This window comes from Salvelinus fontinalis, chromosome 8 (genome assembly GCF_029448725.1).
Source record: "Salvelinus fontinalis isolate EN_2023a chromosome 8, ASM2944872v1, whole genome shotgun sequence".
Taxonomy (NCBI): domain Eukaryota; kingdom Metazoa; phylum Chordata; class Actinopteri; order Salmoniformes; family Salmonidae; genus Salvelinus; species Salvelinus fontinalis.
In genome coordinates, this window is record NC_074672.1 from 33,104,967 (window position 1) to 33,114,664 (window position 9,698).

Consider the following 9,698-nt stretch of genomic DNA (forward strand, 5'->3'; position numbering starts at 1 on the left):
CAAAATCTGGACCCCTACAAATCAGCCGGGCTAGACAATCTGGACCTTCTCTTTCTAAAATTATGCGCCTAAATTGTTGCAACCCCTATTACTAGCCTGTTCAACCTCTCTTTCGTATCGTCTGAGATCCCCAAAGATTAAAAAGCTGCTGCGGTCATCCCCCTCTTCAAAGGGGGAGACACTCTAGACCCAAACTGCTACAGACCTACATCTATCCTATCCTGCCTTTCTAAGGTCTTCGAAAACTACTTCTCAGACAGAGTTCAGTTGTCCGGACCTCTGGCAGTCTCTATGGGGGTGCCACAGGGTTCAATCCTCGGGCCGACTATTTTCTCTGTATACATCAATGATGTCGCTCTTGCTGCTGGTGATTCTCTGATCCACCTCTACGCAGACGACACCATTCTGTATACATCTGGCTTTTCTTTTGACACTGTGTTAACTAACCTCCAGACGAGCTTCAATGCCATACAACTCTCCTTCCGTGGCCTCCAACTGCTCTTAAATGCAAGTAAAACTAAATGCACGCTCTTCAACCGATCACTGCCCACACCTGCCTGCACGCCCAGCATCACTACTCTGGACGGTTCTGACTTAGAATATGTGGACAACTACAAATACCTAGGTGTTTGGTTAGACTGTAAACTCTCCGTCCAGACTCATATTAATCATCTCCAATCCAAAATTAAATCTAGAATCAGCATCCTATTTTTCAACAAAGCATCCTTCACTCATGCTGCCAAACCCATACCCTTGTAAAACTGACTATCCTACCAATCCTTGACTTCGGCGATGTCATTTACAAAATAGCCTCCAACACTCTACTCAGCAAATTGGATACAGTCCATCACAGTGCCAACCGTTCTGTCACCAAAGCCCCATATACTACCCACCACTGTGACCTGTATGCTCTCATTGGCTGGCCCTCGCTTCATATTGGTCGCCAAACCCACTGGCTCCAGGTCATCTATAAGTCTTTGCTAGGTAAAACCCTGCCTTATCTCAGCTCACTGGTCACCATAGCAGCACACACCCGTAGCACGCGCTCCAGCAGGTATATCTCTCTGGTCACCCCCAAAACCAATTCTTCCTTTGGCCACCTCTCCTTCCAGTTCTCTGCTGCCAATGACTGGAATAAACTACAAAAATCTCTGAAACTGGAAACACTTTTCTCCCTCACTAGCTTTAAGCACCAGCTGTCAGAGCAGCTCACCGATTACTGCACCTGTACATAGCCCATCTATAATTTAGCCCAAACAACTACCTCTCCCCCTACTGTATTTATTTATTTATTTTGCTCCTTTGCACCCCATTATTTCTATCTGCAAATCTACCATTCCAGTGTTTTACTTGCTATATTGTATTTACTTCGCCACCATGGCCTTTTTTTGCCTTTACCTCCCTTATCTCACCTCATTTGCTCACATTGTATATAGACTTATATTTCTACTGTATTATTGACTGTATGTTTGTTTTACTCCATGTGTAACTCTGTGCTGTTGTATGTGTCGAACTGCTTTGCTTTATCTTGGCCAGGTCGCAATTGTAAATGAGAACTTGTTCTCAACTTACCTACCTGGTTAAATAAAGGTTAAATAAATAAAAAAAATATATATAAATCTACCCATTATCATCTACATGTCATAATCTACTCATCACTACCTACCCGTCATCATCTACCCATAACATCTACCCAACAACATCTACCCATCACCATCTTTCCATCATCATCTACCCGTCACATCTACCCATCACAATCGTTCCGTCACCATCTACCCGTCACATCTAAACGTCACCATCGTCCCGTCACCATCGTCCCGTCACCATCGTCCCGTCACCATCGTCCCGTCACCATCGTCCCGTCACATCTAACCGCCACCATCGTCCCGTCACCATCTACCCGTCACATCTAACCGTCACCATCGTCCCGTCTCCATCTACCCTTCACCATCACCATCCACCTGTCACCATCCACCCGTCACCATGGCACTGAGAAACACTGCAGGAGAGACATTTCACAAGGCTCCTACTCCAACACTACTACGTCATTTGTTTTTGTGGTGGCCAAACAGAGTCTAAATAAATAAATTAAGTAACTAAAGAGCAATAAGCAGGTTCCAGAGTACATTAGGTGTAACATTAGAGGGCGGGAATAATCAGAAATGAGTAGCCCTGGCTGGAATCAAATTACACATAGGAGAGGGAACTGGCAGTCAACAAAATATAAATGACTTCTGCGGGAGGGGGGGAGAGTCCACAGAGGACCACAGGCTAACGATTGTTTTGGCCAGGTCGGGTCTGCACCTCACTCCTGGGGGTGTAGGGAGTTACTGAAGGCTGACCATCACACATACACTGACACGTACTACACACACACACACACACACACATACACACACACACATTGCAAAACACACACAGAGTGCGCTCCACTAGAGCATACTATATTGATCCCCCTCTCCTAATTTCCTAATTAGTTTTTATTGGATTTCATAATCGTCATCAGGACACATCAAACGAAACTCAAAACCCCAGCAACAATTTCTGCCCTCCTAAACATAATTCCTGTGAGTTTCTGTGTTTTTTTTTTTTTCAAACTGTGAAAATGAAGCTGTATATTCAATTTCCAGTCCCCAGCTGTGAAGGCAAACAACCCTCTCTCTCTGTTTTACTCCCATCACCAGAACTCCTTGGATAGCAAACACCGCACAAACACGCCACTTCTCCCATGTGCAGTAAGTGATGTTTAGCATGGCACATTTTCTGCATGATCTGCTGCGATCTGTCACACTCCCGCTCTCTCCCCAGCCTCCCCTCACTTGTAGCACTTGTTAAACTTAATGCCAGCGCAGAACGACGCAATGTTGAAAGAAAGACTGTCCCTCCCTCCCTGAGTCAATGCCACTGGTTCCTATCATTGCATCATGGGAGGAAGGAAGTTTGAGATATGTTGGAGACACAGGTCAGAGACTGGCACACTTCCTGTTTTGCCCTTCCCTTCACTAGAAAGGGGAGATAAAGGGGGCTGTGGGAAATGTTCTCAATAAACTACAATTGACCTTGGCTCAAAATGTCATCATTCCTGCTTTGCTCTTATGGGTACACTCACAATGGTACACTCATTATGCATCATTGACTTGAATGCACTGCCATTCTCACCATACACACACTGTTGGTAATGGGTATGGCAGACCCTGGCCCGTGACCTCTCAGGGAGTGGGATATGCAAAAAACACATTTCACAAACGCATATTAACACACGCTTGTACATGTGTGAAATAGGACAAATATAAGCACCCACCAAATTATTATTATTAATTATTATGCACACTTGCCATTCTGAACGCAGGAAAATATCCCAGAGTTTCTGTGAATCACTGACAACATCCTAACTGGTTAACGGTTATTACACAACACAAAGATATTTTGGTATAACGCCTGGGCTGTTGAAAGAGATGAGGAAAGAGCTTCTCATTATGTGGAAGTTGTGGGAAGGGGTCAATGAGGAGCACTAACTATCTATCAACTAACCTCTGGTGTTTGGGAAGGCCTTCAACACACCAATGATTATTACCTGACCATGTGACTTACCCAGGAAAAACAGGAGATGTTCTCGGTCAGGACATCCTGGCCCAATGACACCTGTTTGTTTTCCTAGAAATAACAAGACAGACAATGGCGAGGGTTTGTGGTATTTTACTGGAAAGACTGTCCCTGAAGATGAGGGGTCTCAGTCAGTCTGTTAGCACTTCTGCTCTGCTACCATGACCCTTCTTTCCACAGAAGTCCTACTGGAGATTCTGGTAGACAAGACCTGATAGTTCTAGCAAGACCTGATCTTAGATTAGTGTGTAAAGGGGAACTCCATTCCTATGTCAGGAGGTCAAGACCCAGAAGTGTTCCATCTCGAAGCCCTGCCCCCTAGTCAACTGAACTACTCTCATTATGTGCCCATGGACAGATGTTAAATGGCATGGCGTTCTGATTTCTACTCTCTTTCCCTCTCTTTTACTCAATGATGGGCCATTTTCACTGGTCCTGATTTAAATGAGTACTTGAAACAAGCTACGTGGGCTATAAAACATGTTTAAGCCTGAGGTCTGTGGGGGTGGTGAATAAAGCCATTAATGTGTACTATCCAGGCACTTAGGTAATGAGGAGGTATAGAGAAGGGGAAGGAGGACAGGGGGAGATGTTACGGGTGCATCTCAATAGTTCAACTTGGATTCCTCTGCTCGTCTCCTCTACTGCCTTTTCACTGAACCAAAAAGACAGGGATAGGTTATAGGTGGAGAAAAAAAAACTGGGGAAAAATCCTTCCGTGGTCTGAGGTGTTTGTGCCCCCGTGTGTGTGTGTGTGTGTGTGTGTGTGTGTGTGTGTGTGTGTGTGTGTGTGTGTGTGTGTGTGTGTGTGTGTGTGTGTGTGTGTGTGTGTGTGTGTGTGTGTGTGTGTGTGTGTGTGTGTGTGTGTGTGTGTGAGGGCCACAGGTCAGCGGAAGAGGGCTTAAATCCCAGTGAAGATGTTTTTGGCCTTGATCACCCCGCCGATCGATCCCTGGCTGATTCCCTCTCAGATACGTCTTATTTTATTAGTGGCTTCGGCCTTCTGCTGGCCCATTCCGCTGTGATCAATATGGCCTGCCGGACGGCCCGTATTTTTCTCACTTTTAGTGCCTTAACGCTGTTTAACCGTGTCACCTGATAAACGGCGGGCCCTCCCCAAACGCTGATTTCCTATTGATTTCTCCCTCCATTCCGCCATCTCTCGCTTCGTCACTCTCCCATTGTTTTTATCTCCAGTTATCTCCTCCCTTCCTCTCTCCATCCTTCTGTTCCTCCTCCATGATGAGACCGCGGTCCTGTCAGCCATTTTAGGAGAGCTCAGGTAGTGGAGGTGGTTCGGTGAACTACACTGGCCTGCTGAGTAAACTTGCCTGGAGACCAATTACCAAATGACCAATTACCAAATGCCTAATGAGCTCAAAGGCCTACACCGTCTTATGGCACGCAGATGATCCGATTTCAAACCCAGTCCATTTGGGACTTGAGTATGTGAGAGTTCACTGCTCTAGAAGCGTTTGGTATTGCCTAAGAGGAACTGGGTCCAGAGTGAGGTGACTGGGCACCAAGCATCCACAGAGCAAGTGTGTGTATGTGTGTGTATGTGTGTGTGTGTGTGTCTTTGTAATGGTGTTTGTGTGAGGATATGAAGACACAAAGCATCTAGAAAGCAGTATACAGAGGTAGTGCCATGCAACAGATGCCATGACAACCTGGCTATGGACAGCTCCATCCATCACAGGCTGTAGTCCTGATGATTAAAACAGTGTTTGGACAGGAGGAGCAGAATAGGACGAGAGCTCCTCTAAGGCAGAACACCACGTTTTTCGCCTATCATTGAGACGGAGTTTTGAGAATGTGAGTTCCTCATGCATTGACAAGATGTTGTTATCAGTAAATTAATCTTTCCTTCCAGGAGATGAACAACAGAAAAAAAGATATTGGGAAGAAGATGAAGATAAGCCAATGACCTGCTGTGTTCGACCTGATAAACATACACAAAATCTGTCACGATCACAAGATGTCCTGTAGCATCAGATAGTAGCAGATCATTTAGAAGGGGAGAAGGGACAAGATAAGAGCCACTCTCTACCTGAAGGCTTCCTCCGTCCAATCTTCCTCCTCTCTCTGTCTGCATTATTCATGCCAAATTAAACCTGCTCCCTGTCTGGGAAAACCAGCCACACACACACGCATGCACACCCCCCCTGGCCTTTATTGATCCCTCATCTCTGAAGTACTTCCTGCCCTAATGCCATTAATACCATGAAACACAGACCCTTATCACCAGCCACTTTAAGGACCATTGGCTGGCTTGGGCCTGGATGTGTGTCACAATATTATCCCAATATCAGACTTCCTGGATTTAACCAGGGAAAGATTATAGCTGGTATTATTGGCATCAATGTGGGGAAATCCTCTTTCTCTGGAATGAATATACACAGACCCCATCAGAGCTGACCCCCACTGTGACACCAACAGAGAAAAGCTACTGTTATCAACTGACACAACCCACTAAAGAAAACATTACCTCGTACAAGCTCCCTCTTAGGTGAATCTAGAATAAAACCCACAACACACTTTAGCCTACTGATAGACATCTGGCTTGAACTGTACATGAGTAAAGGGACACCATAAACATCTGTTACAAAGTCTAGTAATGCGACCTGACTCTTTTTATTAGGCCTCGCACCCTTTTACAATGCGTTAAGTGATAAACTGACATTTACAGCCAACCCTGCCAAGTTACACAGAGAGGGCAGCGCACAGCACAGAGAAACAGACCGTGAAGTAGCCTAATAACGAGAGGGAGTGGGAGTGAGCACACATTTTCTATTAACACTATAGAGAGGAGTTGAAGGGGTCGACTGCTAAGAGAGGAGTCGTATCTCCAAACACCAATGCGCCCCTCACCGCCACTTGCCCCCAAACCCAAGTATCAAGCTTCAACCAGAGGAGCTTGACCACCACCTAGTGGTCATGGCATGACACTGCCGCGACGCCCCACTCCAGACACATTAATCATGACCAAGGGAGTGTAAAATTCAATCGGCTCCTTCCATCCATTTCGAGTGTAGCAGACTGAAGGCCGGCCTTGTAGTGCCTGAGAAAGGAGGGATGAGGGGGGAAAAGAAGAGAAAAAAGGAGGCGCTCCCTACACTTCATCAGGACCCCTACTTCATAACAAATGGAGTGTCTCTCTGGCGGAGGAGTGCCATCAGAAACGCGCGTTCTCTCTATCCATTTCATTCCGGCGCTGGAGGAAGGGTCAGGGAGGGAGCAGTGGGTGCGCGTCGTGCTCTCCGCTCCCCCGCTTCCCCAGTCACACAGTAAACTACCTTTTAGGAATTGTTTCTCAATAAGAAATGATCAGTCCATTTATCTGCGCCAGGCGGGCCTGTCTTCTCACCCAGACCTCCAATATTTTTCGTTTGACCTGATCAGGGCTATAAACTAGACCGAGACACTTTCAATTTGTCACCCGGGGAGCCCACTAACCAGCCTCGCACAATTGATTGCATCCACCATTCCAAATGTAAAAACTCCTCCCGTGGTTGAAATCCTTTCTGGTCTTTTCCTATTTTCTTCCTTTTCATTTTATTTTCTCTACTACTTAACATTTATGGCAAAATGTTACGAGCCCTCCGCCCAGTCCATCCCACCATGTCTTTTACAGGCTCCAAAAGCCCGTGGAAACTGAAGCCTGCTTTGTAGTGTATGTTGTCTATTTAATATCCACTTTTCACCGTTTTTGAAGATATATTTATTTTTAAGCAATACAAACTGTGAGAAGAATTCAATCCTTCAATTATATAATATTTTATAAAGAGAGATCATTTGGAATATAATATAGTGTCCATTAATGACTACGCAGAATGTATGAGGCAGTACTGGTAAGATCTTACACAATCCTCAGCTAAACGTTTTTTTTGCGCACAAGGTTAATTAAACAGGTCAATAGTTATTCCTGGGAATACAACAACAGTTCTCACACTCACTTGGTCATAACAGAGCAGAACGTAAAATGTTATTTGAACTATTATTCAACAGTATTAACCCTCAGCACATGTCTGGGCCCTTTGACTCTGGCCATTTATTAGAATATGTTAATGTGTGGCCAAACAGGATGGAAGACCATCATGTGAGTGGTTATATTTGCCAATATGTTGCCACAGGTTTACCATCTAGGTCTAGGATGTCAACGAAATGTGTCAGTCCCCCCTACCTCTAGACACTTCTCATGGCCCTAGCTCTGGAAGAATGATCTGATGGGCACAAGCTGCCTCTCGGTATGCAACTTAACTTACACGCATACCTATCAAAACGGTCAGCTGTAATGAACCTTATCTCATCCCCAACTCAGATTTAACTCAAATTCATCAGCATTTGTACATTTTTACAACAGCTTTCCTTTCCTTACAAGAGATGAAAAACAAACTGATAATAGGAAGATCAAATGAAATTCAACTCATCTCAGCACCCTCCAAGACTACAGCTCAACTAACCTGCTGTATATTATTGATCAACTGACATATTGTTTATACAATTACACGTTCATAGTGACAAAAAAACATGTAGGTGTAGACGTGGACACTTCTCGCTTGAATGACCAAGACAGATAGGAAAAAATAACCAGATTGTTTTCTTTCAAAACATGTGTAAACTTTGAACAGGGGGTAGGCCTTAATTACAATCTAAACATGACATGCCTCCCCTCCAGAACACTTTATCACTGTTAAACATTCTTCAAATGGACTCAAACACGTCAATGATTGTTTAAATGAAGGCCTAGAACACGGAAAGGAAGACAGTGGACCTAACACACACAACCTGTTCAAACTGCTGCCTCGTCTAAATCCTGTGGTCCAATAGGCTACTATGAATCACTAACAGATGTGTCTGTCACTCCTCCTGTCATCCCATGGTTGGAGAACTAGAATAGGCAACTGAGTGGAACTGGAAAACAAGTTCAGTAATACTGTTTTACAGACCCGAACACCTAGATGTAAGCTAAAGCAGAAATGCAGCCTAGATCAAGGACAGAGGGGCGACTCCTTCCTAGCCTAGACACCGAGGTAGAATATCCCATCAACAGGGTTGGGATGACAACTGTCGCGATAAATTCTTATCAATAGGGCTATAAGTGATATTGAAGTGAGATACCTTTAGAGACAGTAAATCTTATTTAGATGAGGGAGCGTGGACATCTTTGAAATGTTGAGAACACACATGGGGCTCATCAGGCTACCAGTTTGTTGTAAGAATACCGGCTCTATCCCAACACCTTGGCTTGGACAGCATCTGCCAGACTGCCAACCAGAATGGTTATTTTTAACTAGGCTACTCATCATAGAATGATCATTGGAGCTAATGGTTATTGTCCTTATTCCAATTAGGCTAGTGGCCAGTTAGCGCCTTGCAGCATCTTGTTTGTTTGGTCAAAAGTTAAAATATTGTAACAGGAGGAACCCTATTTACTCTTGATATGTATTGGGCTACTGTTGAACATTTTTATTGAATTGTGAACATTTTTATTGAATTCGGGGGGTAGCCCTGACCAGGACTCTAACCTGGGTACAGAGGCTGTCAAGTTAACACCTTTACCATTACGCCAAGCGGTCCCTGTTGATGAGGTGATTACGTGCTGGTTTAAGGTCATTACATTACCTCCTTCCTTCAGGAAAGCGTGTCCCCAAATGTCTCAATACTAAATCCCTAGAACTGAGACGATTAGTGACTATCGACACATCATACCGGTCACTTATCGCAGGCAATTTGCTGATATGGTTCATTATGATAAGAAGCCTATACTAGAGAAATGTGATAAGGGGCTACAACCATCAAACTAGTAGTAGTACTTTAAAGGATAATACTTTTTTTTTTAAACGGTGCAGCACACTGTTATAAAAGTATCATTATATTACTGTCTAACATCACCATTAACTTACATCTGGTGTTTGTTTTTCTGGGTTTCTCTCCAGGGCAGTGGCCTTTTCACTGTGCAGGCACTACTTTGTCCTTGGAGATGGTATGGTATCTTTTTGGTTTACAAATTATTTAGCTGGTGATAAAACTATTATGGTCAGCATTTTTCTTTATTGAATAAATAATCTAAATGGGTATATTTCAAATGCATA